The following is a 24,277-nucleotide window of genomic DNA, read 5'->3' as shown; positions in this document are numbered from 1 at the left end:
TAGCAAAAGGTAGGTGACGGGAGAGCAGAGTGGCGCAGTGGAAGCGTGCTGGGCCCATAACCCAGAGGTCCGTGGATCGAAACCACGCTCTGCTAAAAACAACTTTTTCTTCTTTTTCAAGTTTGCAAATAAAACCATTCGCATGTTGTCTAGGCTTCACTATTAGAACATCCTGAAAATACACTTATTTTACACATTGATATATTTGTGTTTGTGTTAGAGCGAAGCACTATGTACCATATGCAGACCTGTGCATTTTCTTCTCATTATAAATGATCCAATCCTACATGAAGAGACGGTGTTCTGATGCAATCGTCATTGATAGAGACATGTGTTGTAGCAAAAGGTAGGTGAAGGGAGAGCAGAGTGGCGCAGTGGAAGCGTGCTGGGCCCATAACCCAGAGGTCCGTGGATCGAAACCACGCTCTGCTAAATGCAACTTTTTCTTCGTTTTCAAGTTTGCAAATAAAACCATTCGCATGTTGTCTAGGCTTCACTATTAGAACATCCTGAAAATACACTTATTTTACACATTGATATATTTGTGTTTGTGTTAGAGCGAAGCACTATGTACCATATGCAGACCTGTGCATTTTCTTCTCATTATAAATGATCCAATCCTACACGAACAGACGGTGTTCTGATGCAATCGTCATTGATAGAGACATGTGTTGTAGCAAAAGGTAGGTGAAGGGAGAGCAGAGTGGCGCAGTGGAAGCATGCTGGGCCCATAACCCAGAGGTCCGTGGATCGAAACCACTCTCTGCTAACTACAACTTTTTCTTCTTTTTCAAGTTTGCAAATAAAACCATTCCGATGTTGTCAAGGCTTCACTATTAGAACATCCTGAAAATACACTTATTTTACACATTGATATATTTGTGTTTGTGTTAGAGCCAAGCACTATGTAACATATGCAGACCTGTGCATTTTCTTCTCATTATAAATGATCAAATCCTACATGAACAGACGGTGTTCTGATGCAATCATCATTGATAGAGACATGTGTTGTAGCAAAAGGTAGGTGAAGGGAGAGCAGAGTGGCGCAGTGGAAGCGTGCTGGGCCCATAACCCAGAGGTCCGTGGATCGAAACCACGCTCTGCTAAAAACAACTTTTTCTTCTTTTTCAAGTTTGCAAATAAAACCATTCGCATGTTGTTTAGGCTTCACTATTAGAACATCCTGAAAATACACTTATTTTACACATTGATATATTTGTGTTTGTGTTAGAGCCAAGCACTATGTACCATATGCAGACCTGTGCATTTTCTTCTCATTATAAATGATCCAATCCTACATGAAGAGACGGTGTTCTGATGCAATCGTCATTGATAGAGACATGTGTTGTAGCAAAAGGTAGGTGAAGGGAGAGCAGAGTGGCGCAGTGGAAGCGTGCTGGGCCCACAACCCAGAGGTCCGTGGATCGAAACCACGCTCTGCTAACAACAACTTTTTCTTCTTTTTCAAGTTTGCAAATAAAACCATTCGGATGTTGTCTAGGCTTCAGTTTTAGAACATCCTGAAAATACACTTATTTTACACATTGATATATTTGTGTTTGTGTTAGAGCGAAGCACTATGTACCATATGCAGACCTGTGCATTTTCTTCTCATTATAAATGATCCAATCCTACATGAACAGACGGTGTTCTGATGCAATCATCATTGATAGAGACATGTGTTGTAGCAAAAGGTAGATGAAGGGAGAGCAGAGTGGCGCAGTGGAAGCGTGCTGGGCCCACAACCCAGAGGTCCGTGGATCGAAACCACGCTCTGCTAAATGCAACTTTTTCTTCTTTTTCAAGTTTGCAAATAAAACCATTCCGATGTTGTCTAGGCTTCACTATTAGAACATCCTGAAAATACACTTATTTTACACATTGATATATTTGTGTTTGTGTTAGAGCGAAGCACTATCTAACATATGCAGACCTGTGCATTTTCTTCTCATTATAAATGATCCAATCCTACACGAACAGACGGTGTTCTGATGCAATCGTCATTGATAGAGACATGTGTTGTAGCAAAAGGTAGGTGAAGGGAGAGCAGAGTGGCGCAGTGGAAGCGTGCTGGGCCCATAACCCAGAGGTCCGTGGATCGAAACCACGCTCTGCTAACTACAACTTTTTCTTATTTTTCAAGTTTGCAAATAAAACCAGTCCGATGTTGTCAAGGCTTCACTATTAGAACATCCCGAAAATACACTTATTTTACACATTGATATATTTGTGTTTGTGTTAGAGCCAAGCAGTATGTAACATATGCAGACCTGTGCATTTTCTTCTCATTATAAATGATCCAATCCTACATGAACAGACGGTGTTCTGATGCAATCGTCATTGATAGAGACATGTTTTGTAGCAAAAGGTAGGTGAAGGGAGAGCAGAGTGGCGCAGTGGAAGCATGCTGGGCCCATAACCCAGAGGTCCGTGGATCGAAACCACGCTCTGCTAACAACAACTTTTTCTTCTTTTTCAAGTTTGCAAATAAAACCATTCCGATGTTGTCTAGGTTTCACTGTTAGAACATCCTGAAAATACACTTATTTTACACATTGATATATTTGTGTTTGTGTTAGAGCGAAGCACTATGTAACATATGCAGACCTGTGCATTTTCTTCTCATTATAAATGATCAAATCCTACATGAACAGACGGTGTTCTGATGCAATCATGATTGATAGAGACATGTGTTGTAGCAAAAGGTAGGTGACGGGAGAGCAGAGTGGCGCAGTGGAAGCGTGCTGGGCCCATAACCCAGAGGTCCGTGGATCGAAAGCACGCTCTGCTAAAAACAACTTTTTCTTCTTTTTCAAGTTTGCAAATAAAACCATTCGCATGTTGTCTAGGCTTCACTATTAGAACATCCTGAAAATACACTTATTTTACACATTGATATATTTGTGTTTGTGTTAGAGCGAAGCACTATGTACCATATGCAGACCTGTGCATTTTCTTCTCATTATAAATGATCCAATCCTACATGAAGAGACGGTGTTCTGATGCAATCGTCATTGATAGAGACATGTGTTGTAGCAAAAGGTAGGTGAAGGGAGAGCAGAGTGGCGCAGTGGAAGCGTGCTGGGCCCATAACCCAGAGGTCCGTGGATCGAAACCACGCTCTGCTAACAACAACTTTTTCTTCGTTTTCAAGTTTGCAAATAAAACCATTCCCATGTTGTCTAGGCTTCAGTTTTAGAACATCCTGAAAATACACTTATTTTACACATTGATATATTTGAGTTTGTCTTAGAGCGAAGCACTATCTAACATATGCAGACCTGTGCATTTTCTTCTCATTATAAATGATCCAATCCTACATGAACAGACGGTGTTCTGATGCAATCGTCATTGATAGAGACATGTGTTGTAGCAAAAGGTAGGTGAAGGGAGAGCAGAGTGGCGCAGTGGAAGCGTGCTGGGCCCACAACCCAGAGGTCCGTGGATCGAAACCACGCTCTGCTAACAACAACTTTTTCTTCTTTTTCAAGTTTGCAAATAAAACCATTCGGATGTTGTCTAGGCTTCAGTTTTAGAACATCCTGAAAATACACTTATTTTACACATTGATATATTTGTGTTTGTGTTAGAGCGAAGCACTATGTACCATATGCAGACCTGTGCATTTTCTTCTCATTATAAATGATCCAATCCTACATGAACAGACGGTGTTCTGATGCAATCGTCATTGATAGAGACATGTGTTGTAGCAAAAGGTAGGTGAAGGGAGAGCAGAGTGGCGCAGTGGAAGCGTGCTGGGCCCATAACCCAGAGGTCCGTGGATCGAAACCACGCTCTGCTAACAACAACTTTTTCTTCTTTTCCAAGTTTGCAAATAAAATCATTCGGATGTTGTCTAGGCTTCAGTATTAGAACATCCTGAAAATACACTTATTTTACACATTGATATATTTGTGTTTGTGTTAGAGCGAAGCACTATCTAACATATGCAGACCTGTGCATTTTCTTCTCATTATAAATGATCCAATCCTACATGAACAGACGGTGTTCTGATGCAATCGTCATTGATAGAGACATGTGTTGTAGCAAAAGGTAGGTGAAGGGAGAGCAGAGTGGCGCAGTGGAAGCGTGCTGGGCCCACAACCCAGAGGTCCGTGGATCGAAACCACGCTCTGCTAACAACAACTTTTTCTTCTTTTTCAAGTTTGCAAATAAAACCATTCGGATGTTGTCTAGGCTTCAGTTTTAGAACATCCTGAAAATACACTTATTTTACACATTGATATATTTGTGTTTGTGTTAGAGCGAAGCACTATGTACCATATGCAGACCTGTGCATTTTCTTCTCATTATAAATGATCCAATCCTACATGAACAGACGGTGTTCTGATGCAATCGTCATTGATAGAGACATGTGTTGTAGCAAAAGGTAGGTGAAGGGAGAGCAGAGTGGCGCAGTGGAAGCGTGCTGGGCCCATAACCCAGAGGTCCGTGGATCGAAACCACGCTCTGCTAACAACAACTTTTTCTTCTTTTCCAAGTTTGCAAATAAAATCATTCGGATGTTGTCTAGGCTTCAGTATTAGAACATCCTGAAAATACACTTATTTTACACATTGATATATTTGTGTTTGTGTTAGAGCGAAGCACTATCTAACATATGCAGACCTGTGCATTTTCTTCTCATTATAAATGATCCAATCCTACATGAACAGACGGTGTTCTGATGCAATCGTCATTGATAGAGACATGTGTTGTAGCAAAAGGTAGGTGAAGGGAGAGCAGAGTGGCGCAGTGGAAGCGTGCTGGGCCCACAACCCAGAGGTCCGTGGATCGAAACCACGCTCTGCTAACAAGAACTTTTTCTTCTTTTTCAAGTTTCCAAATAAAACCATTCCGATGTTGTCTAGGCTTCACTGTTAGAACATCCTGAAAATACACTTATTTTACACATTGATATATTTGTGTTTGTGTTAGAGCCAAGCACTATGTAACATATGCAGACCTGTGCATTTTCTTCTCATTATAAATGATCCAAACCTACATGAACAGACGGTGTTCTGATGCAATCGTCATTGATAGAGACATGTTTTGTAGCAAAAGGTAGGTGAAGGGAGAGCAGAGTGGCGCAGTGGAAGCGTGCTGGGCCCACAACCCAGAGGTCCGTGGATCGAAACCACGCTCTGCTAACAACAACTTTTTCTTCTTTTTCAAGTTTGCAAATAAAACCATTCGGATGTTGTCTAGGCTTCAGTTTTAGAACATCCTGAAAATACACTTATTTTACACATTGATATATTTGTGTTTGTGTTAGAGCGAAGCACTATGTACCATATGCAGACCTGTGCATTTTCTTCTCATTATAAATGATCCAATCCTACATGAACAGACGGTGTTCTGATGCAATCGTCATTGATAGAGACATGTGTTGTAGCAAAAGGTAGGTGAAGGGAGAGCAGAGTGGCGCAGTGGAAGCGTGCTGGGCCCATAACCCAGAGGTCCGTGGATCGAAACCACGCTCTGCTAACAACAACTTTTTCTTCTTTTCCAAGTTTGCAAATAAAATCATTCGGATGTTGTCTAGGCTTCAGTATTAGAACATCCTGAAAATACACTTATTTTACACATTGATATATTTGTGTTTGTGTTAGAGCGAAGCACTATCTAACATATGCAGACCTGTGCATTTTCTTCTCATTATAAATGATCCAATCCTACATGAACAGACGGTGTTCTGATGCAATCGTCATTGATAGAGACATGTGTTGTAGCAAAAGGTAGGTGAAGGGAGAGCAGAGTGGCGCAGTGGAAGCGTGCTGGGCCCACAACCCAGAGGTCCGTGGATCGAAACCACGCTCTGCTAACAAGAACTTTTTCTTCTTTTTCAAGTTTCCAAATAAAACCATTCCGATGTTGTCTAGGCTTCACTGTTAGAACATCCTGAAAATACACTTATTTTACACATTGATATATTTGTGTTTGTGTTAGAGCCAAGCACTATGTAACATATGCAGACCTGTGCATTTTCTTCTCATTATAAATGATCCAATCCTACATGAACAGACGGTGTTCTGATGCAATCGTCATTGATAGAGACATGTGTTGTAGCAAAAGGTAGGTGAAGGGAGAGCAGAGTGGCGCAGTGGAAGCGTGCTGGGCCCATAACCCAGAGGTCCGTGGATCGAAACCACGCTCTGCTAACAACAACTTTTTCTTCTTTTCCAAGTTTGCAAATAAAATCATTCGGATGTTGTCTAGGCTTCAGTATTAGAACATCCTGAAAATACACTTATTTTACACATTGATATATTTGTGTTTGTGTTAGAGCGAAGCACTATCTAACATATGCAGACCTGTGCATTTTCTTCTCATTATAAATGATCCAATCCTACATGAACAGACGGTGTTCTGATGCAATCGTCATTGATAGAGACATGTGTTGTAGCAAAAGGTAGGTGAAGGGAGAGCAGAGTGGCGCAGTGGAAGCGTGCTGGGCCCACAACCCAGAGGTCCGTGGATCGAAACCACGCTCTGCTAACAAGAACTTTTTCTTCTTTTTCAAGTTTCCAAATAAAACCATTCCGATGTTGTCTAGGCTTCACTGTTAGAACATCCTGAAAATACACTTATTTTACACATTGATATATTTGTGTTTGTGTTAGAGCCAAGCACTATGTAACATATGCAGACCTGTGCATTTTCTTCTCATTATAAATGATCCAAACCTACATGAACAGACGGTGTTCTGATGCAATCGTCATTGATAGAGACATGTTTTGTAGCAAAAGGTAGGTGAAGGGAGAGCAGAGTGGCGCAGTGGAAGCGTGCTGGGCCCACAACCCAGAGGTCCGTGGATCGAAACCACGCTCTGCTAACAACAACTTTTTCTTCTTTTTCAAGTTTGCAAATAAAACCATTCGGATGTTGTCTAGGCTTCAGTTTTAGAACATCCTGAAAATACACTTATTTTACACATTGATATATTTGTGTTTGTGTTAGAGCGAAGCACTATGTACCATATGCAGACCTGTGCATTTTCTTCTCATTATAAATGATCCAATCCTACATGAACAGACGGTGTTCTGATGCAATCGTCATTGATAGAGACATGTGTTGTAGCAAAAGGTAGGTGAAGGGAGAGCAGAGTGGCGCAGTGGAAGCGTGCTGGGCCCATAACCCAGAGGTCCGTGGATCGAAACCACGCTCTGCTAACAACAACTTTTTCTTCTTTTCCAAGTTTGCAAATAAAATCATTCGGATGTTGTCTAGGCTTCAGTATTAGAACATCCTGAAAATACACTTATTTTACACATTGATATATTTGTGTTTGTGTTAGAGCGAAGCACTATCTAACATATGCAGACCTGTGCATTTTCTTCTCATTATAAATGATCCAATCCTACATGAACAGACGGTGTTCTGATGCAATCGTCATTGATAGAGACATGTGTTGTAGCAAAAGGTAGGTGAAGGGAGAGCAGAGTGGCGCAGTGGAAGCGTGCTGGGCCCACAACCCAGAGGTCCGTGGATCGAAACCACGCTCTGCTAACAAGAACTTTTTCTTCTTTTTCAAGTTTCCAAATAAAACCATTCCGATGTTGTCTAGGCTTCACTGTTAGAACATCCTGAAAATACACTTATTTTACACATTGATATATTTGTGTTTGTGTTAGAGCCAAGCACTATGTAACATATGCAGACCTGTGCATTTTCTTCTCATTATAAATGATCCAAACCTACATGAACAGACGGTGTTCTGATGCAATCGTCATTGATAGAGACATGTTTTGTAGCAAAAGGTAGGTGAAGGGAGAGCAGAGTGGCGCAGTGGAAGCGTGCTGGGCCCACAACCCAGAGGTCCGTGGATCGAAACCACGCTCTGCTAAATGCAACTTTTTCTTCGTTTTCAAGTTTGCAAATAAAACCATTCCGATGTTGTCTAGGCTTCACTGTTAGAACATCCTGAAAATACACTTATTTTACACATTGATATATTTGAGTTTGTCTTAGAGCGAAGCACTATCTAACATATGCAGACCTGTGCATTTTCTTCTCATTATAAATGATCCAATCCTACATGAACAGACGGTGTTCTGATGCAATCGTCATTGATAGAGACATGTGTTGTAGCAAAAGGTAGGTGAAGGGAGAGCAGAGTGGCGCAGTGGAAGCGTGCTGGGCCCACAACCCAGAGGTCCGTGGATCGAAACCACGCTCTGCTAAATGCAACTTTTTCTTCTTTTTCAAGTTTGCAAATAAAACCATTCGGATGTTGTCTAGGCTTCAGTTTTAGAACATCCTGAAAATACACTTATTTTACACATTGATATATTTGTGTTTGTGTTAGAGCGAAGCACTATGTACCATATGCAGACCTGTGCATTTTCTTCTCATTATAAATGATCCAATCCTACATGAACAGACGGTGTTCTGATGCAATCATCATTGATAGAGACATGTGTTGTAGGAAAAGGTAGGTGAAGGGAGAGCAGAGTGGCGCAGTGGAAGCGTGCTGGGCCCACAACCCAGAGGTCCGTGGATCGAAACCACGCTCTGCTAACAACAACTTTTTCTTCTTTTTCAAGTTTGCAAATAAAACCATTCGCATGTTGTCTAGGCTTCACTATTAGAACATCCTGAAAATACACTTATTTTACACATTGATATATTTGTGTTTGTGTTAGAGCGAAGCACTATGTACCATATGCAGACCTGTGCATTTTCTTCTCATTATAAATGATCCAATCCTACACGAACAGACGGTGTTCTGATGCAATCGTCATTGATAGAGACATGTGTTGTAGCAAAAGGTAGGTGAAGGGAGAGCAGAGTGGCGCAGTGGAAGCATGCTGGGCCCATAACCCAGAGGTCCGTGGATCGAAACCACTCTCTGCTAACTACAACTTTTTCTTCTTTTTCAAGTTTGCAAATAAAACCATTCCGATGTTGTCTAGGCTTCAGTTTTAGAACATCCTGAAAATACACTTATTTTACACATTGATATATTTGTGTTTGTGTTAGAGCGAAGCACTATGTACCATATGCAGACCTGTGCATTTTCTTCTCATTATAAATGATCCAATCCTACATGAACAGACGGTGTTCTGATGCAATCGTCATTGATAGAGACATGTGTTGTAGCAAAAGGTAGGTGAAGGGAGAGCAGAGTGGCGCAGTGGAAGCGTGCTGGGCCCATAACCCAGAGGTCCGTGGATCGAAACCACGCTCTGCTAACAACAACTTTTTCTTCTTTTCCAAGTTTGCAAATAAAATCATTCGGATGTTGTCTAGGCTTCAGTATTAGAACATCCTGAAAATACACTTATTTTACACATTGATATATTTGTGTTTGTGTTAGAGCGAAGCACTATCTAACATATGCAGACCTGTGCATTTTCTTCTCATTATAAATGATCCAATCCTACATGAACAGACGGTGTTCTGATGCAATCGTCATTGATAGAGACATGTGTTGTAGCAAAAGGTAGGTGAAGGGAGAGCAGAGTGGCGCAGTGGAAGCGTGCTGGGCCCACAACCCAGAGGTCCGTGGATCGAAACCACGCTCTGCTAACAAGAACTTTTTCTTCTTTTTCAAGTTTGCAAATAAAACCATTCCGATGTTGTCTAGGCTTCACTGTTAGAACATCCTGAAAATACACTTATTTTACACATTGATATATTTGTGTTTGTGTTAGAGCCAAGCACTATGTAACATATGCAGACCTGTGCATTTTCTTCTCATTATAAATGATCCAAACCTACATGAACAGACGGTGTTCTGATGCAATCGTCATTGATAGAGACATGTTTTGTAGCAAAAGGTAGGTGAAGGGAGAGCAGAGTGGCGCAGTGGAAGCGTGCTGGGCCCACAACCCAGAGGTCCGTGGATCGAAACCACGCTCTGCTAAATGCAACTTTTTCTTCGTTTTCAAGTTTGCAAATAAAACCATTCGCATGTTGTCTAGGCTTCACTGTTAGAACATCCTGAAAATACACTTATTTTACACATTGATATATTTGAGTTTGTCTTAGAGCGAAGCACTATCTAACATATGCAGACCTGTGCATTTTCTTCTCATTATAAATGATCCAATCCTACATGAACAGACGGTGTTCTGATGCAATCGTCATTGATAGAGACATGTGTTGTAGCAAAAGGTAGGTGAAGGGAGAGCAGAGTGGCGCAGTGGAAGCGTGCTGGGCCCACAACCCAGAGGTCCGTGGATCGAAACCACGCTCTGCTAAATGCAACTTTTTCTTCTTTTTCAAGTTTGCAAATAAAACCATTCGGATGTTGTCTAGGCTTCAGTTTTAGAACATCCTGAAAATACACTTATTTTACACATTGATATATTTGTGTTTGTGTTAGAGCGAAGCACTATGTACCATATCCAGACCTGTGCATTTTCTTCTCATTATAAATGATCCAATCCTACATGAACAGACGGTGTTCTGATGCAATCATCATTGATAGAGACATGTGTTGTAGGAAAAGGTAGGTGAAGGGAGAGCAGAGTGGCGCAGTGGAAGCGTGCTGGGCCCACAACCCAGAGGTCCGTGGATCGAAACCACGCTCTGCTAACAACAACTTTTTCTTCTTTTTCAAGTTTGCAAATAAAACCATTCGCATGTTGTCTAGGCTTCACTATTAGAACATCCTGAAAATACACTTATTTTACACATTGATATATTTGTGTTTGTGTTAGAGCGAAGCACTATGTACCATATGCAGACCTGTGCATTTTCTTCTCATTATAAATGATCCAATCCTACACGAACAGACGGTGTTCTGATGCAATCGTCATTGATAGAGACATGTGTTGTAGCAAAAGGTAGGTGAAGGGAGAGCAGAGTGGCGCAGTGGAAGCATGCTGGGCCCATAACCCAGAGGTCCGTGGATCGAAACCACTCTCTGCTAACTACAACTTTTTCTTCTTTTTCAAGTTTGCAAATAAAACCATTCCGATGTTGTCAAGGCTTCACTATTAGAACATCCTGAAAATACACTTATTTTACACATTGATATATTTGTGTTTGTGTTAGAGCCAAGCACTATGTAACATATGCAGACCTGTGCATTTTCTTCTCATTATAAATGATCAAATCCTACATGAACAGACGGTGTTCTGATGCAATCATGATTGATAGAGACATGTGTTGTAGCAAAAGGTAGGTGAAGGGAGAGCAGAGTGGCGCAGTGGAAGCGTGCTGGGCCCATAACCCAGAGGTCCGTGGATCGAAACCACGCTCTGCTAAAAACAACTTTTTCTTCTTTTTCAAGTTTGCAAATAAAACCATTCGCATGTTGTCTAGGCTTCACTATTAGAACATCCTGAAAATACACTTATTTTACACATTGATATATTTGTGTTTGTGTTAGAGCGAAGCACTATGTACCATATGCAGACCTGTGCATTTTCTTCTCATTATAAATGATCCAATCCTACATGAAGAGACGGTGTTCTGATGCAATCGTCATTGATAGAGACATGTGTTGTAGCAAAAGGTAGGTGAAGGGAGAGCAGAGTGGCGCAGTGGAAGCGTGCTGGGCCCACAACCCAGAGGTCCGTGGATCGAAACCACGCTCTGCTAACAACAACTTTTTCTTCTTTTTCAAGTTTGCAAATAAAACCATTCGGATGTTGTCTAGGCTTCAGTTTTAGAACATCCTGAAAATACACTTATTTTACACATTGATATATTTGTGTTTGTGTTAGAGCGAAGCACTATGTACCATATGCAGACCTGTGCATTTTCTTCTCATTATAAATGATCCAATCCTACATGAACAGACGGTGTTCTGATGCAATCATCATTGATAGAGACATGTGTTGTAGCAAAAGGTAGATGAAGGGAGAGCAGAGTGGCGCAGTGGAAGCGTGCTGGGCCCACAACCCAGAGGTCCGTGGATCGAAACCACGCTCTGCTAACAACAACTTTTTCTTCTTTTTCAAGTTTGCAAATAAAACCATTCGCATGTTGTCTAGGCTTCACTATTAGAACATCCTGAAAATACACTTATTTTACACATTGATATATTTGTGTTTGTGTTAGAGCGAAGCACTATCTAACATATGCAGACCTGTGCATTTTCTTCTCATTATAAATGATCCAATCCTACACGAACAGACGGTGTTCTGATGCAATCGTCATTGATAGAGACATGTGTTGTAGCAAAAGGTAGGTGAAGGGAGAGCAGAGTGGCGCAGTGGAAGCGTGCTGGGCCCATAACCCAGAGGTCCGTGGATCGAAACCACGCTCTGCTAACTACAACTTTTTCTTCTTTTTCAAGTTTGCAAATAAAACCAGTCCGATGTTGTCAAGGCTTCACTATTAGAACATCCCGAAAATACACTTATTTTACACATTGATATATTTGTGTTTGTGTTAGAGCCAAGCAGTATGTAACATATGCAGACCTGTGCATTTTCTTCTCATTATAAATGATCCAATCCTACATGAACAGACGGTGTTCTGATGCAATCGTCATTGATAGAGACATGTTTTGTAGCAAAAGGTAGGTGAAGGGAGAGCAGAGTGGCGCAGTGGAAGCATGCTGGGCCCATAACCCAGAGGTCCGTGGATCGAAACCACGCTCTGCTAACAACAACTTTTTCTTCTTTTTCAAGTTTGCAAATAAAACCATTCCGATGTTGTCTAGGTTTCGCTGTTAGAACATCCTGAAAATACACTTATTTTACACATTGATATATTTGTGTTTGTGTTAGAGCGAAGCACTATGTAACATATGCAGACCTGTGCATTTTCTTCTCATTATAAATGATCAAATCCTACATGAACAGACGGTGTTCTGATGCAATCATGATTGATAGAGAGATGTGTTGTAGCAAAAGGTAGGTGACGGGAGAGCAGAGTGGCGCAGTGGAAGCGTGCTGGGCCCATAACCCAGAGGTCCGTGGATCGAAAGCACGCTCTGCTAAAAACAAATTTTTCTTCTTTTCCAAGTTTGCAAATAAAACCATTCGGATGTTGTCTAGGTTTCGCTGTTAGAACATCCTGAAAATACACTTATTTTACACATTGATATATTTGTGTTTGTGTTAGAGCGAAGCACTATGTAACATATGCAGACCTGTGCATTTTCTTCTCATTATAAATGATCAAATACTAAAAGAACAGAGGGTGTTCTGATGCAATCGTCATTGATAGAGACATGTGTTGTAGCAAAAGGTAGGTGAAGGGAGAGCAGAGTGGCGCAGTGGAAGCGTGCTGGGCCCATAACCCAGAGGTCCGTGGATCGAAACCACTCTCTGCTAACTACAAATTTTTCTTCTTTTCCAAGTTTGCAAATAAAACCATTCGGATGTTGTCTAGGCTTCACTATTAGAACATCCTGAAAATACACTTATTTTACACATTGACATATTTGAGTTTGTGTTAGAGCGAAGCACTATCTAACATATGCAGACCTGTGCATTTTCTTCTCATTATAAATGATCCAATCCTACATGAAGAGACGGTGTTCTGATGCAATCGTCATTGATAGAGACATGTGTTGTAGCAAAAGGTAGGTGAAGGGAGAGCAGAGTGGCGCAGTGGAAGCGTGCTGGGCCCACAACCCAGAGGTCCGTTGATCGAAACCACGCTCTGCTAACTACAACTTTTTCTTCTTTTACAAGTTTGCAAATAAAATCATTCGGATGTTGTCTAGGCTTCAGTATTAGAACATCCTGAAAATACACTTATTTTACACATTGACATATTTGTGTTTGTGTTAGAGCGAAGCACTATCTAACATATGCAGACCTGTGCATTTTCTTCTCATTATAAATGATCCAATCCTACATGAAGAGACGGTGTTCTGATGCAATCGTCATTGATGGAGACATGTGTTGTAGCAAAAGGTAGGTGAAGGGAGAGCAGAGTGGCGCAGTGGAAGCGTGCTGGGCCCATAACCCAGAGGTCCGTGGATCGAAACCACGCTCTGCTAACTACAACTTTTTCTTCTTTTCCAAGTTTGCAAATAAAATCATTCGGATGTTGTCTAGGCTTCAGTATTAGAACATCCTGAAAATACACTTATTTTACACATTGATATATCTGTGTTTGTGTTAGAGCGAAGCACTATGTAACATATGCAGACCTGTGCATTTTCTTCTCATTATAAATGATCCAATCCTACATGAACAGACGGTGTTCTGATGCAATCGTCATTGATAGAGACATGTGTTGTAGCAAAAGGTAGGTGAAGGGAGAGCAGAGTGGCGCAGTGGAAGCGTGCTGGGCCCACAACCCAGAGGTCCGTGGATCGAAACCACGCTCTGCTAACTACAACTTTTTCTTCTTTTCCAAGTTGGCAAATAAAATCATTCGGATGTTGTCTAGGCTTCAGTATTAGAACATCCTGAAAATACACTTATTTTACACATTGATATATTTGTGTTTGTGTTAGAGCCAAGCACTATGTAACATATGCAGACCTGTGCATTTTCTTCTCATTATAAATGATCCAATCCTACATGAACAGACGGTGTTCTGATGCAATCGTCATTGATAGAGACATGTGTTGTAGCAAAAGGTAGGTGAAGGGAGAGCAGAGTGGCGCAGTGGAAGCGTGCTGGGCCCACAACCCAGAGGTCCGTGGATCGAAACCACGCTCTGCTAACAACAACTTTTTCTTCTTTTTCAAGTTTGCAAATAAAACCATTCGGATGTTGTCTAGGCTTCACTGTTAGAACATCCTGAAAATACACTTATTTTACACATTGATATATTTGTGTTTGTGTTAGAGCGAAGCACTATGTACCATATGCAGACCTGTGCATTTTCTTCTCATTATAAATGATCCAATCCTACATGAACAGACGGTGTTCTGATGCAATCGTCATTGATAGAGACATGTGTTGTAGCAAAAGGTAGGTGAAGGGAGAGCAGAGTGGCGCAGTGGAAGCGTGCTGGGCCCATAACCCAGAGGTCCGTGGATCGAAACCACGCTGTGCTAAATGCAACTTTTTCTTCGTTTTCAAGTTTGCAAATAAAACCAATCCGATGTTGTCCAGGCTTCACTGTTAGAACATCCTGAAAATACACTTATTTTACACATTGATATATTTGAGTTTGTGTTAGAGCGAAGCACTATGTAACATATGCAGACCTGTGCATTTTCTTCTCATTATAAATGATCCAATCCTACATGAACAGACGGTGTTCTGATGCAATCGTCATTGATAGAGACATGTGTTGTAGCAAAAGGTAGGTGAAGGGAGAGCAGAGTGGCGCAGTGGAAGCGTGCTGGGCCCATAACCCAGAGGTCCGTGGATCGAAACCACGCTCTGCTAACTACAACTTTTTCTTCTTTTCCAAGTTTGCAAATAAAATCATTCGGATGTTGTCTAGGCTTCAGTATTAGAACATCCTGAAAATACACTTATTTTACACATTGATATATTTGTGTTTGTGTTAGAGCGAAGCACTATCTAACATATGCAGACCTGTGCATTTTCTTCTCATTATAAATGATCCAATCCTACATGAACAGACGGTGTTCTGATGCAATCGTCATTGATAGAGACATGTGTTGTAGCAAAAGGTAGGTGAAGGGAGAGCAGAGTGGCGCAGTGGAAGCGTGCTGGGCCCACAACCCAGAGGTCCGTGGATCGAAACCACGCTCTGCTAACAACAACTTTTTCTTCTTTTTCAAGTTTGCAAATAAAACCATTCGGATGTTGTCTAGGCTTCACTGTTAGAACATCCTGAAAATACACTTATTTTACACATTGATATATTTGTGTTTGTGTTAGAGCGAAGCACTATGTACCATATGCAGACCTGTGCATTTTCTTCTCATTATAAATGATCCAATCCTACATGAACAGACGGTGTTCTGATGCAATCGTCATTGATAGAGACATGTGTTGTAGCAAAAGGTAGGTGAAGGGAGAGCAGAGTGGCGCAGTGGAAGCGTGCTGGGCCCATAACCCAGAGGTCCGTGGATCGAAACCACGCTCTGCTAAATGCAACTTTTTCTTCGTTTTCAAGTTTGCAAATAAAACCAATCCGATGTTGTCTAGGCTTTACTGTTAGAACATCCTGAAAATACACTTATTTTACACATTGATATATTTGAGTTTGTGTTAGAGCGAAGCACTATGTAACATATGCAGACCTGTGCATTTTCTTCTCATTATAAATGATCCAATCCTACATGAACAGACGGTGTTCTGATGCAATCGTCATTGATAGAGACATGTGTTGTAGCAAAAGGTAGGTGAAGGGAGAGCAGAGTGGCGCAGTGGAAGCGTGCTGGGCCCATAACCCAGAGGTCCGTGGATCGAAACCACGCTCTGCTAACTACAACTTTTTCTTCTTTTCCAAGTTTGCAAATAAAATCATTCGGATGTTGTCTAGGCTTCAGTTTTAGAACATCCTGAAAATACACTTATTTTACACATTGATATATTTGTGTTTGTGTTAGAGTGAAGCACTATGTACCATATGCAGACCTGTGCATTTTCTTCTCATTATAAATGATCCAATCCTACATGAAGAGACGGTGTTCTGATGCAATCGTCATTGATAGAGACATGTGTTGTAGCAAAAGGTAGGTGAAGGGAGAGCAGAGTGGCGCAGTGGAAGCGTGCTGGGCCCATAACCCAGAGGTCCGTGGATCGAAACCACGCTCTGCTAAAAACAACTTTTTCTTCTTTTTCAAGTTTGCAAATAAAATCATTCGGATGTTGTCTAGGCTTCAGTTTTAGAACATCCTGAAAATACACTTATTTTACACATTGATATATTTGAGTTTGTGTTAGAGCGAAGCACTATGTACCATATGCAGACCTGTGCATTTTCTTCTCATTATAAATGATCCAATCCTACATGAACAGACGGTGTTCTGATGCAATCGTTATTGATAGAGACATGTGTTGTAGCAAAAGGTAGGTGAAGGGAGAGCAGAGTGGCGCAGTGGAAGCGTGCTGGGCCCACAACCCAGAGGTCCGTGGATCGAAACCACGCTCTGCTAACAAGAACTTTTTCTTCTTTTTCAAGTTTGCAAATAAAACCATTCGCATGTTGTCTAGGCTTCACTGTTAGAACATCCTGAAAATACACTTATTTTACACATTGATATATTTGTGTTTGTGTTAGAGCGAAGCACTATGTACCATATGCAGACCTGTGCATTTTCTTCTCATTATAAATGATCCAATCCTACATGAAGAGACGGTGTTCTGATGCAATCGTCATTGATAGAGACATGTGTTGTAGCAAAAGGTAGGTGAAGGGAGAGCAGAGTGGCGCAGTGGAAGCGTGCTGGGCCCACAACCCAGAGGTCCGTGGATCGAAACCACGCTCTGCTAACAACAACTTTTTCTTCTTTTTCAAGTTTGCAAATAAAACCATTCGGATGTTGTCTAGGCTTCACTGTTAGAACATCCTGAAAATACACTTATTTTACACATTGATATATTTGTGTTTGTGTTAGAGCGAAGCACTATGTACCATATGCAGACCTGTGCATTTTCTTCTCATTATAAATGATCCAATCCTACATGAACAGACGGTGTTCTGATGCAATCGTCATTGATAGAGACATGTGTTGTAGCAAAAGGTAGGTGAAGGGAGAGCAGAGTGGCGCAGTGGAAGCGTGCTGGGCCCATAACCCAGAGGTCCGTGGATCGAAACCACGCTCTGCTAAATGCAACTTTTTCTTCGTTTTCAAGTTTGCAAATAAAACCAATCCGATGTTGTCTAGGCTTTACTGTTAGAACATCCTGAAAATACACTTATTTTACACATTGATATATTTGAGTTTGTGTTAGAGCGAAGCACTATGTAACATATGCAGACCTGTGCATTTTCTTCTCATTATAAATGATCCAATCCTACATGAACAGACGGTGTTCTGATGCAATCGTCATTGATAGAGACATGTGTTGTAGCAAAAGGTAGGTGAAGGGAGAGCAGAGTGGCGCAGTGGAAGCGTGCTGGGCCCATAACCCAGAGGTCCGTGGATCGAAACCACGCTCTGCTAACTACAACTTTTTCTTCTTTTCCAAGTTTGCAAATAAAATCATTCGGATGTTGTCTAGGCTTCAGTTTTAGAACATCCTGAAAATACACTTATTTTACACATTGATATATTTGTGTTTGTGTTAGAGTGAAGCACTATCTAACATATGCAGACCTGTGCATTTTCTTCTCATTATAAATGATCCAATCCTACATGAAGAGACGGTGTTCTGATGCAATCGTCATTGATAGAGACATGTGTTGTAGCAAAAGGTAGGTGAAGGGAGAGCAGAGTGGCGCAGTGGAAGCGTGCTGGGCCCATAACCCAGAGGTCCGTGGATCGAAACCACGCTCTGCTAAAAACAACTTTTTCTTCTTTTTCAAGTTTGCAAATAAAATCATTCGGATGTTGTCTAGGCTTCAGTTTTAGAACATCCTGAAAATACACTTATTTTACACATTGATATATTTGAGTTTGTGTTAGAGCGAAGCACTATGTAACATATGCAGACCTGTGCATTTTCTTCTCATTATAAATGATCCAATCCTACATGAACAGACGGTGTTCTGATGCAATCGTTATTGATAGAGACATGTGTTGTAGCAAAAGGTAGGTGAAGGGAGAGCAGAGTGGCGCAGTGGAAGCGTGCTGGGCCCACAACCCAGAGGTCCGTGGATCGAAACCACGCTCTGCTAACAAGAACTTTTTCTTCTTTTTCAAGTTTGCAAATAAAACCATTCGCATGTTGTCTAGGCTTCACTATTAGAACATCCTGAAAATACACTTATTTTACACATTGATATATTTGTGTTTGTGTTAGAGTGAAGCACTATGTAACATATGCAGACCTGTGCATTTTCTTCTCATTATAAATGATCCAATCCTACATGAACAGACGGTGTTCTGATGCAATCGTCATTGATAGAGACATGTGTTGTAGCAAAAGGTAGGTGAAGGGAGAGCAGAGTGGCGCAGTGGAAGCGTGCTGGGCCCATAACCCAGAGGTCCGTGGATCGAAACCACGCTCTGCTAACAACAACTTTTTCTTCTTTTCCAAGTTTGCAAATAAAATCATTCGGATGTTGTCTAGGCTTCAGTATTAGAACATCCTGAAAATACACTTATTTTACACATTGATATATTTGTGTTTGTGTTAGAGCGAAGCACTATCTAACATATGCAGACCTGTGCATTTTCTTCTCATTATAAATGATCCAATCCTACATGAACAGACGGTGTTCTGATGCAATCGTCATTGATAGAGACATGTGTTGTAGCAAAAGGTAGGTGAAGGGAGAGCAGAGTGGCGCAGTGGAAGCGTGCTGGGCCCACAACCCAGAGGTCCGTGGATCGAAACCACGCTCTGCTAACAACAACTTTTTCTTCTTTTTTTTAAGTTTGCAAATAAAACCATTCGGATGTTGTCTAGGCTTCACTGTTAGAACATCCTGAAAATACACTTATTTTACACATTGATATATTTGTGTTTGTGTTAGAGTCAAGCACTATGTACGATGTGCAGACCTGTGCATTTTCTTCTCATTATAAATGATCCAATCCTACATGAACAGACGGTGTTCTGATGCAATCGTCATTGATAGAGACATGTGTTGTAGCAAAAGGTAGGTGAAGGGAGAGCAGAGTGGCGCAGTGGAAGCGTGCTGGGCCCATAACCCAGAGGTCCGTGGATCGAAACCACGCTCTGCTAAATGCAACTTTTTCTTCGTTTTCAAGTTTGCAAATAAAACCAATCCGATGTTGTCTAGGCTTTACTGTTAGAACATCCTGAAAATACACTTATTTTACACATTGATATATTTGAGTTTGTGTTAGAGCGAAGCACTATGTAACATATGCAGACCTGTGCATTTTCTTCTCATTATAAATGATCCAATCCTACATGAACAGACGGTGTTCTGATGCAATCGTCATTGATAGAGACATGTGTTGTAGCAAAAGGTAGGTGAAGGGAGAGCAGAGTGGCGCAGTGGAAGCGTGCTGGGCCCAAAACCCAGAGGTCCGTGGATCGAAACCACGCTCTGCTAACTACAACTTTTTCTTCTTTTCCAAGTTTGCAAATAAAATCATTCGGATGTTGTCTAGGCTTCAGTTTTAGAACATCCTGAAAATACACTTATTTTACACATTGATATATTTGTGTTTGTGTTAGAGTGAAGCACTATCTAACATATGCAGACCTGTGCATTTTCTTCTCATTATAAATGATCCAATCCTACATGAAGAGACGGTGTTCTGATGCAATCGTCATTGATAGAGACATGTGTTGTAGCAAAAGGTAGGTGAAGGGAGAGCAGAGTGGCGCAGTGGAAGCGTGCTGGGCCCATAACCCAGAGGTCCGTGGATCGAAACCACGCTCTGCTAAAAACAACTTTTTCTTCTTTTCCAAGTTTGCAAATAAAATCATTCGGATGTTGTCTAGGCTTCAGTTTTAGAACATCCTGAAAATACACTTATTTTACACATTGATATATTTGAGTTTGTGTTAGAGTGAAGCACTATGTAACATATGCAGACCTGTGCATTTTCTTCTCATTATAAATGATCCAATCCTACATGAACAGACGGTGTTCTGATGCAATCGTCATTGATAGAGACATGTGTTGTAGCAAAAGGTAGGTGAAGGGAGAGCAGAGTGGCGCAGTGGAAGCGTGCTGGGCCCACAACCCAGAGGTCCGTGGATCGAAACCACGCTCTGCTAACAAGAACTTTTTCTTCTTTTTCAAGTTTGCAAATAAAACCATTCGCATGTTGTCTAGGCTTCACTATTAGAACATCCTGAAAATACACTTATTTTACACATTGATATATTTGTGTTTGTGTTAGAGTGAAGCACTATCTAACATATGCAGACCTGTGCATTTTCTTCTCATTATAAATGATCCAATCCTACATGAAGAGACGGTGTTCTGATGCAATCGTCATTGATAGAGACATGTGTTGTAGCAAAAGGTAGGTGAAGGGAGAGCAGAGTGGCGCAGTGGAAGCGTGCTGGGCCCATAACCCAGAGGTCCGTGGATCGAAACCACGCTCTGCTAAAAACAACTTTTTCTTCTTTTCCAAGTTTGCAAATAAAATCATTCGGATGTTGTCTAGGCTTCAGTTTTAGAACATCCTGAAAATACACTTATTTTACACATTGATATATTTGAGTTTGTGTTAGAGTGAAGCACTATCTAACATATGCAGACCTGTGCATTTTCTTCTCATTATAAATGATCCAATCCTACATGAACAGACGGTGTTCTGATGCAATCGTCATTGATAGAGACATGTGTTGTAGCAAAAGGTAGGTGAAGGGAGAGCAGAGTGGCGCAGTGGAAGCGTGCTGGGCCCATAACCCAGAGGTCCGTGGATCGAAACCACGCTCTGCTAACTACAACTTTTTCTTCTTTTCCAAGTTTGCAAATAAAATCATTCGGATGTTGTCTAGGCTTCAGTATTAGAACATCCTGAAAATACACTTATTTTACACATTGATATATTTGTGTTTGTGTTAGAGCAAAGCACTATGTAACATATGCAGACCTGTGCATTTTCTTCTCATTATAAATGATCCAATCCTACATGAACAGACGGTGTTCTGATGCAATCGTCATTGATAGAGACATGTGTTGTAGCAAAAGGTAGGTGAAGGGAGAGCAGAGTGGCGCAGTGGAAGCGTGCTGGGCCCATAACCCAGAGGTCCGTGGATCGAAACCACGCTCTGCTAACAACAACTTTTTCTTCTTTTCCAAGTTTGCAAATAAAATCATTCGGATGTTGTCTAGGCTTCAGTATTAGAACATTCTGAAAATACACTTATTTTACACATTGATATATTTGTGTTTGTGTTAGAGCGAAGCACTATGTAACATATGCAGACCTGTGCATTTTCTTCTCATTATAAATGATCCAATCCTACATGAACAGACGGTGTTCTGATGCAATCGTCATTGATAGAGACATGTGTTGTAGCAAAAGGTAGGTGAAGGGAGAGCAGAGTGGCGCAGTGGAAGCGTGCTGGGCCCATAACCCAGAGGTCCTTGGATCGAAACCACGCTCTGCTAACAACAACTTTTTCTTCTTTTTCAAGTTTGCAAATAAAACCATTCGGATGTTGTCTAGGCTTCAGTATTAGAACATCCTGAAAATACACTTATTTTACACATTGATATATTTGTGTTTGTGTTAGAGCGAAGCACTATGTAACATATGCAGACCTGTGCATTTTCTTCTCATTATAAATGATCCAATCCTACATGAACAGACGGTGTTCTGATGCAATCGTCATTGATAGAGACATGTGTTGTAGCAAAAGGTAGGTGAAGGGAGAGCAGAGTGGCGCAGTGGAAGCGTGCTGGGCCCATAACCCAGAGGTCCGTGGATCGAAACCACGCTCTGCTAACTACAACTTTTTCTTCTTTTCCAAGTTTGCAAATAAAATCATTCGGATGTTGTCTAGGCTTCAGTATTAGAACATCCTGAAAATACACTTATTTTACACATTGATATATTTGTGTTTGTGTTAGAGCAAAGCACTATGTAACATATGCAGACCTGTGCATTTTCTTCTCATTATAAATGATCCAATCCTACATGAAGAGACGGTGTTCTGATGCAATCGTCATTGATAGAGACATGTGTTGTAGCAAAAGGTAGGTGAAGGGAGAGCAGAGTGGCGCAGTGGAAGCGTGCTGGGCCCATAACCCAGAGGTCCGTGGATCGAAACCACGCTCTGCTAACAACAACTTTTTCTTCTTTTCCAAGTTTGCAAATAAAATCATTCGGATGTTGTCTAGGCTTCAGTATTAGAACATTCTGAAAATACACTTATTTTACACATTGATATATTTGTGTTTGTGTTAGAGCGAAGCACTATGTAACATATGCAGACCTGTGCATTTTCTTCTCATTATAAATGATCCAATCCTACATGAACAGACGGTGTTCTGATGCAATCGTCATTGATAGAGACATGTGTTGTAGCAAAAGGTAGGTGAAGGGAGAGCAGAGTGGCGCAGTGGAAGCGTGCTGGGCCCATAACCCAGAGGTCCGTGGATCGAAACCACGCTCTGCTAACAACAACTTTTTCTTCTTTTTCAAGTTTGCAAATAAAACCATTCGGATGTTGTCTAGGCTTCAGTATTAGAACATCCTGAAAATACACTTATTTTACACATTGATATATTTGTGTTTGTGTTAGAGCGAAGCACTATGTAACATATGCAGACCTGTGCATTTTCTTCTCATTATAAATGATCCAATCCTACATGAACAGACGGTGTTCTGATGCAATCGTCATTGATAGAGACATGTGTTGTAGCAAAAGGTAGGTGAAGGGAGAGCAGAGTGGCGCAGTGGAAGCGTGCTGGGCCCACAACCCAGAGGTCCGTGGATCGAAACCACGCTCTGCTAACAACAACTTTTTCTTCTTTTTCAAGTTTGCAAATAAAATGCATTCGGATGTTGTCTAGGCTTCACTGTTAGAACATCCTGAAAATACACTTATTTTACACATTGATATATTTGTGTTTGTGTTAGAGTGAAGCACTATCTAACATATGCAGACCTGTGCATTTTCTTCTCATTATAAATGATCCAATCCTACATGAAGAGACGGTGTTCTGATGCAATCGTCATTGATAGAGACATGTGTTGTAGCAAAAGGTAGGTGAAGGGAGAGCAGAGTGGCGCAGTGGAAGCGTGCTGGGCCCATAACCCAGAGGTCCGTGGATCGAAACCACGCTCTGCTAAATGCAACTTTTTCTTCGTTTTCAAGTTTGCAAATAAAACCAATCCGATGTTGTCTAGGCTTTACTGTTAGAACATCCTGAAAATACACTTATTTTACACATTGATATATTTGAGTTTGTGTTAGAGCGAAGCACTATCTAACATATGCAGACCTGTGCATTTTCTTCTCATTATAAATGATCCAATCCTACATGAACAGACGGTGTTCTGATGCAATCGTCATTGATAGAGACATGTGTTGTAGCAAAAGGTAGGTGAAGGGAGAGCAGAGTGGCGCAGTGGAAGCGTGCTGGGCCCACAACCCAGAGGTCCGTGGATCGAAACCACGCTCTGCTAACTACAACTTTTTCTTCTTTTCCAAGTTTGCAAATAAAATCATTCGGATGTTGTCTAGGCTTCAGTTTTAGAACATCCTGAAAATACACTTATTTTACACATTGATATATTTGTGTTTGTGTTAGAGTGAAGCACTATCTAACATATGCAGACCTGTGCATTTTCTTCTCATTATAAATGATCCAATCCTACATGAACAGACGGTGTTCTGATGCAATCGTCATTGATAGAGACATGTGTTGTAGCAAAAGG

General features: G+C 41.1%; 30 non-coding genes across 30 annotated transcripts; all 30 read left to right on the top strand.

Annotated features, from left to right (window-relative positions):
- Positions 1 to 1,371: 1,371 nt before the first annotated feature.
- Trnav-cac (transfer RNA valine (anticodon CAC)) lies at positions 1,372 to 1,443 on the top strand. The gene has a single exon. It is a non-coding gene; the product is annotated as a tRNA-Val (tRNA).
- A 265-nt stretch (positions 1,444 to 1,708) lies between these two features.
- On the top strand, positions 1,709 to 1,780 carry Trnav-cac (transfer RNA valine (anticodon CAC)). The gene has a single exon. It is a non-coding gene; the product is annotated as a tRNA-Val (tRNA).
- A 1,613-nt stretch (positions 1,781 to 3,393) lies between these two features.
- On the top strand, positions 3,394 to 3,465 carry Trnav-cac (transfer RNA valine (anticodon CAC)). Its single transcript has one exon. It is a non-coding gene; the product is annotated as a tRNA-Val (tRNA).
- A 602-nt stretch (positions 3,466 to 4,067) lies between these two features.
- On the top strand, positions 4,068 to 4,139 carry Trnav-cac (transfer RNA valine (anticodon CAC)). Its single transcript has one exon. It is a non-coding gene; the product is annotated as a tRNA-Val (tRNA).
- A 602-nt stretch (positions 4,140 to 4,741) lies between these two features.
- Positions 4,742 to 4,813, top strand: Trnav-cac (transfer RNA valine (anticodon CAC)). Its single transcript has one exon. It is a non-coding gene; the product is annotated as a tRNA-Val (tRNA).
- Positions 4,814 to 5,078: 265 nt separating this feature from the next.
- On the top strand, positions 5,079 to 5,150 carry Trnav-cac (transfer RNA valine (anticodon CAC)). The gene has a single exon. It is a non-coding gene; the product is annotated as a tRNA-Val (tRNA).
- A 602-nt stretch (positions 5,151 to 5,752) lies between these two features.
- On the top strand, positions 5,753 to 5,824 carry Trnav-cac (transfer RNA valine (anticodon CAC)). The gene has a single exon. It is a non-coding gene; the product is annotated as a tRNA-Val (tRNA).
- Positions 5,825 to 6,426: 602 nt separating this feature from the next.
- Trnav-cac (transfer RNA valine (anticodon CAC)) lies at positions 6,427 to 6,498 on the top strand. Its single transcript has one exon. It is a non-coding gene; the product is annotated as a tRNA-Val (tRNA).
- A 265-nt stretch (positions 6,499 to 6,763) lies between these two features.
- On the top strand, positions 6,764 to 6,835 carry Trnav-cac (transfer RNA valine (anticodon CAC)). The gene has a single exon. It is a non-coding gene; the product is annotated as a tRNA-Val (tRNA).
- A 602-nt stretch (positions 6,836 to 7,437) lies between these two features.
- Trnav-cac (transfer RNA valine (anticodon CAC)) lies at positions 7,438 to 7,509 on the top strand. The gene has a single exon. It is a non-coding gene; the product is annotated as a tRNA-Val (tRNA).
- A 265-nt stretch (positions 7,510 to 7,774) lies between these two features.
- Positions 7,775 to 7,846, top strand: Trnav-cac (transfer RNA valine (anticodon CAC)). The gene has a single exon. It is a non-coding gene; the product is annotated as a tRNA-Val (tRNA).
- A 265-nt stretch (positions 7,847 to 8,111) lies between these two features.
- Positions 8,112 to 8,183, top strand: Trnav-cac (transfer RNA valine (anticodon CAC)). Its single transcript has one exon. It is a non-coding gene; the product is annotated as a tRNA-Val (tRNA).
- A 265-nt stretch (positions 8,184 to 8,448) lies between these two features.
- On the top strand, positions 8,449 to 8,520 carry Trnav-cac (transfer RNA valine (anticodon CAC)). Its single transcript has one exon. It is a non-coding gene; the product is annotated as a tRNA-Val (tRNA).
- Positions 8,521 to 9,459: 939 nt separating this feature from the next.
- Positions 9,460 to 9,531, top strand: Trnav-cac (transfer RNA valine (anticodon CAC)). The gene has a single exon. It is a non-coding gene; the product is annotated as a tRNA-Val (tRNA).
- Positions 9,532 to 9,796: 265 nt separating this feature from the next.
- On the top strand, positions 9,797 to 9,868 carry Trnav-cac (transfer RNA valine (anticodon CAC)). Its single transcript has one exon. It is a non-coding gene; the product is annotated as a tRNA-Val (tRNA).
- A 265-nt stretch (positions 9,869 to 10,133) lies between these two features.
- Positions 10,134 to 10,205, top strand: Trnav-cac (transfer RNA valine (anticodon CAC)). Its single transcript has one exon. It is a non-coding gene; the product is annotated as a tRNA-Val (tRNA).
- A 265-nt stretch (positions 10,206 to 10,470) lies between these two features.
- Trnav-cac (transfer RNA valine (anticodon CAC)) lies at positions 10,471 to 10,542 on the top strand. The gene has a single exon. It is a non-coding gene; the product is annotated as a tRNA-Val (tRNA).
- A 939-nt stretch (positions 10,543 to 11,481) lies between these two features.
- Trnav-cac (transfer RNA valine (anticodon CAC)) lies at positions 11,482 to 11,553 on the top strand. The gene has a single exon. It is a non-coding gene; the product is annotated as a tRNA-Val (tRNA).
- Positions 11,554 to 11,818: 265 nt separating this feature from the next.
- Trnav-cac (transfer RNA valine (anticodon CAC)) lies at positions 11,819 to 11,890 on the top strand. The gene has a single exon. It is a non-coding gene; the product is annotated as a tRNA-Val (tRNA).
- Positions 11,891 to 14,177: 2,287 nt separating this feature from the next.
- Positions 14,178 to 14,249, top strand: Trnav-cac (transfer RNA valine (anticodon CAC)). The gene has a single exon. It is a non-coding gene; the product is annotated as a tRNA-Val (tRNA).
- Positions 14,250 to 14,514: 265 nt separating this feature from the next.
- Positions 14,515 to 14,586, top strand: Trnav-cac (transfer RNA valine (anticodon CAC)). Its single transcript has one exon. It is a non-coding gene; the product is annotated as a tRNA-Val (tRNA).
- Positions 14,587 to 15,525: 939 nt separating this feature from the next.
- Trnav-cac (transfer RNA valine (anticodon CAC)) lies at positions 15,526 to 15,597 on the top strand. The gene has a single exon. It is a non-coding gene; the product is annotated as a tRNA-Val (tRNA).
- Positions 15,598 to 16,873: 1,276 nt separating this feature from the next.
- On the top strand, positions 16,874 to 16,945 carry Trnav-cac (transfer RNA valine (anticodon CAC)). Its single transcript has one exon. It is a non-coding gene; the product is annotated as a tRNA-Val (tRNA).
- A 265-nt stretch (positions 16,946 to 17,210) lies between these two features.
- Positions 17,211 to 17,282, top strand: Trnav-cac (transfer RNA valine (anticodon CAC)). The gene has a single exon. It is a non-coding gene; the product is annotated as a tRNA-Val (tRNA).
- Positions 17,283 to 18,558: 1,276 nt separating this feature from the next.
- Positions 18,559 to 18,630, top strand: Trnav-cac (transfer RNA valine (anticodon CAC)). The gene has a single exon. It is a non-coding gene; the product is annotated as a tRNA-Val (tRNA).
- Positions 18,631 to 19,232: 602 nt separating this feature from the next.
- Positions 19,233 to 19,304, top strand: Trnav-cac (transfer RNA valine (anticodon CAC)). The gene has a single exon. It is a non-coding gene; the product is annotated as a tRNA-Val (tRNA).
- Positions 19,305 to 19,908: 604 nt separating this feature from the next.
- Positions 19,909 to 19,980, top strand: Trnal-caa (transfer RNA leucine (anticodon CAA)). The gene has a single exon. It is a non-coding gene; the product is annotated as a tRNA-Leu (tRNA).
- A 602-nt stretch (positions 19,981 to 20,582) lies between these two features.
- Positions 20,583 to 20,654, top strand: Trnav-cac (transfer RNA valine (anticodon CAC)). The gene has a single exon. It is a non-coding gene; the product is annotated as a tRNA-Val (tRNA).
- A 2,624-nt stretch (positions 20,655 to 23,278) lies between these two features.
- Trnav-cac (transfer RNA valine (anticodon CAC)) lies at positions 23,279 to 23,350 on the top strand. Its single transcript has one exon. It is a non-coding gene; the product is annotated as a tRNA-Val (tRNA).
- Positions 23,351 to 23,953: 603 nt separating this feature from the next.
- Positions 23,954 to 24,025, top strand: Trnav-cac (transfer RNA valine (anticodon CAC)). The gene has a single exon. It is a non-coding gene; the product is annotated as a tRNA-Val (tRNA).
- The last annotated feature ends 252 nt before the right edge of the window (positions 24,026 to 24,277 follow it).

The sequence above is a fragment of the Haliotis asinina genome, chromosome 2, assembly GCF_037392515.1.
Source record: "Haliotis asinina isolate JCU_RB_2024 chromosome 2, JCU_Hal_asi_v2, whole genome shotgun sequence".
Classification (NCBI taxonomy): domain Eukaryota; kingdom Metazoa; phylum Mollusca; class Gastropoda; order Lepetellida; family Haliotidae; genus Haliotis; species Haliotis asinina.
Note: the sequence above shows the minus strand (reverse complement) of the source record. Positions and strands in the feature narration are given on the sequence as shown.